This window comes from Curcuma longa, unplaced genomic scaffold, assembly GCF_044706935.1.
Source record: "Curcuma longa cultivar G26 ecotype Majalengka, Jawa Barat unplaced genomic scaffold, ITB_CL_G26_1.1 contig_24872, whole genome shotgun sequence".
NCBI classification, from domain to species: domain Eukaryota; kingdom Viridiplantae; phylum Streptophyta; class Magnoliopsida; order Zingiberales; family Zingiberaceae; genus Curcuma; species Curcuma longa.
Genome location: NW_027432565.1, coordinates 1 through 3,469, shown reverse-complemented (window position 1 = coordinate 3,469; position 3,469 = coordinate 1). Strand labels below are relative to the sequence as shown.

The following is a 3,469-nucleotide window of genomic DNA, read 5'->3' as shown; positions in this document are numbered from 1 at the left end:
CTCACTCACCGCCACTGCCAGCCAAATCATGGTCGGATTCCAACCAAATCGCGGCCGGAGACCGGCCGTCCTTCGCACACCGGTCGGTCTTTCCTCGGCCAGTCTCCGAGCAATGATTTGGCCGGAATCTGATTGCGATTTGGTCGAAATCCGACGCTCGACGCTGCCGACCAAATCGTGGCCGGATTCCGACCAAATCGCAGTCGGATACCGGCCAGTAAGGACCGCCGTCGCACGCCGGTCCTTCCGGCTTGTCACCAGGTCTTCGATCGCGATCTGGTCGGAATCCTACTGCGATTTGGCCGGTAGTGGCGGTGAGCGGGCATGGATCATGTTTCCGAGCAAATTCATCGGATTCCGACCACTGTCCCACCGGAATCCGCCGCCGGAATAAGCGCCGGCGAGTGGCGCGTCGATCGCGCCCGGGGATGGTGGCTAGACGGCAGGGCGGCAGCGGCGATAGATCGGAAGTGTCACGCACGAAGTCGCGCCGCATAGCAAAACTACCTCTAATAGATTCAACTTATATACGAGATTATAGTCCATATGAGGAACAGTACTATGATCGACAGGACATTTAGGAGCACAGACCTGAGCACGAACATCAGCAAAGCTGTGCCTGATTTCTGCACAGTCCTCGTCATCTCGAAAGGGAAGGTCTCGTCGGCGAGGAATGCTGTTAGGCCAGCTCCACCACCTCTCCGGCCGCAAATCCCCATCCAAGCAGCAGCTCCTAAACCTGAAATTCCAAACAACATCCCTAGAAATGTCATGAAAGGTATGAATCTGAATCTGAATATTTCAGAAAACTTAAAAGTCTTTTCAGATTCTTACAAACATGACAAACTTCTTTGCAGTGCCGAGTGAGACTGCTGCATTGGTTCAATGGAATTTGCATAAAGAAACTGAATCGATAAAGTAAGTTTTCTATTTCGATTCCAAGTATAAACTGAATGATGATGGCATATATATGTGAATGTATATAGGTCACCTTTCACCAGAGGAGGGCATATTTCTTCAACAAGATCATATGGAGAAGTGATGCTAGAGAGTGACATATCATTTGTGAGCAATGGGAGGCCGAGCTTCGAACGCACTTACCCTCCCAGATCGTCGAATGTTTCAGACATCAACAATTACAGCTTCGAGTCTCCGCGCAAGTCTGTAGGTGCTCAATCCTCGGTCGGCAGTGGCTACTCTTCAATCTCCTACGAGAATGCGCCGTCCAATTCTCAGTCAATCATGGTGAGCACAATCAAACAGAAGGTGAAGAAATGGTTAAAAAGAAAATTGTTGTTTGCTAGGTATTTGATGCAACTCGCAGGATGAAGAAACGGAAGCAGAGATCAGACGACTGAAATTGGAGCTGAAGCAGACGATGGACATGTACAGCTCGGCCTGCAAGAAGCGAATGTATCACTGCGAAGCAGAAGGTGATTGATCGATTCGCTGCTGGTAATCTGATTTGATCGATTCCAAATTGAGTGGAGTTGTGCTGTTGTTGTCGTTGTCGCAGGCAGAGGCGCTTCAGCGTTGGAAGACGGAGGAGGAGCAGAGGATGAGAGAAGCTCGGGTGGCAGAGGAGGTAGCTCTGGCTGTGGCGGCGGCGGAGAAGGCCAAGTGCGCGGCGGCGGTGCGGACCGCAGAGGCGTCGAAGAGGATCGCGGAAGCGGAGGCGCAGAAGCGGATCAACGCCGAGAAGAAGACCAGCACCTTCGATCACACGACGTTGAGGTATCGCCGGTACACGATCGAGGAGATCGAAGTGGCCACCGAGTACTTCGCGGAGAGCAGGAAGATTGGGGAAGGCGGGTACGGACCGGTCTACAGGTGCACGCTGGACCACACGGCGGTCGCCGTGAAGGTTCTCCGTCCGGACGCGGCGCAGGGGAGGTCGCAGTTCCAGCAGGAAGTCGAGATCTTGTGCTGCATTCGCCACCCGAACATGGTTCTCTTGCTGGGGGCTTGCCCGGAGTACGGCTGCCTGGTGTACGAGTACATGGCGAACGGGAGCTTGGACGACCGGCTTTTCCGGCGAGGGAACACTCGCGGCGATCCCCTGGCAGCACCGGTTCCGGATCGCCGCCGAGATCGGCACGGGCCTGCTGTTCCTGCACCAGACGAAGCCGGAGCCGCTGGTGCACCGCGACCTGAAGCCGGCGAACATCCTGCTCGACCGGAACTACGTGAGCAAGATCAGTGACGTGGGGCTGGCGCGGCTGGTGCCTCCCTCGGTGGCGGGACACCGTGACGCAGTACCGGATGACGGCCACGGCGGGGACGTTCTGCTACATCGACCCGGAGTATCAGCAGACGGGCATGCTGGGGATCAAGTCCGACGTCTACTCCTTCGGGATCTTGCTGCTGCAGCTCGTGACGGGGAGGCCGGCGATGGGGCCTGACCCACTACGTGGAGAGGGCCATCGAGAAGGGGACCTTCGAGGAGATGCTGGACCCGGCGGTCGTCGACTGGCCGGTGCCGGAGGCGATGGCGCTGGCCAAGATGGCGCTGAAGTGCGCCGAGTTGCGGAGGAAGGACCGGCCCGATCTCGCCACCGTCGTCCTGCCAGAGCTCAACCGTCTGAGAGACCTCGCCGAGGACAACATTCAGGCTTGTTTCTTCAGGAGCCCACACCCACCGCTCCACGTGTCCACACCAGTAATTACAATTATATTTAGTAAATAATAATAATAATTATTACTATTATTAGTATAATAATATTATTGAAATGCTTAATTTTTTTTACTGGATTTAGGACATCATGAGCGGGCCTTCAACTCAGCACTATGAATACGATAGCTCGAGGAGCTCGTTTAGTGGAGGCGCCATTCGTTAACAGATCAAGGTAATTAACTAACTAATTAATTAATTAATAAGTTCTAAAATTAATGATGAATATCTTGTTTTCTTAGGAAATGAGGATGCCGGACAATGCATGATTCTTCTGTTTTTGTTTTTTTGTTCACCTATTTGTTTTTTTTTTTGAGAATTAGATATTGTTTTTGGGACGAACACAAAATGTGTTCGCCTAATTGTACAATTAATTAATTATGAAACAGTAAATGAATGATAATTTACTATTTTTGGTTGATGAAATTAAAAATTTGTGCATTTATTATTAATATTTTAGTTGTAAGAAATGATATTGCTATCTTGCGCGACGTTGTCGTCCGCGACCCCCTGATCCCATCATCGCTGCCGTCGCCCCCGTCTGGCTTACTGGCTATCGAGAAAATTTTGAAATTCTCAAAGTTTCCTTCGAAATTTTCAAGCTTAGGTGGGACTTAAGCTCTCATAAAGTAATATCACATATTTACTACATTAAAATAACTCGTTAATAGAGAAAATAAATAAAGTTTGAAAACCCAGAACACATTTTAATATTTGTTCCATTTTATTTCTTTATTTTTAAATCATTACTACATTTGTGTAGTAACCATGACTACACTATTTTCCAGTTCAATGGCT

The 3,469-nt window shown here is 50.2% G+C and overlaps 1 pseudogene; it reads left to right on the top strand.

The window, feature by feature from the left end:
* Positions 1-546: 546 nt before the first annotated feature.
* On the top strand, positions 547-2,837 carry LOC141818453 (U-box domain-containing protein 52-like; annotated as a pseudogene).
* Positions 2,838-3,469: the final 632 nt, after the last annotated feature.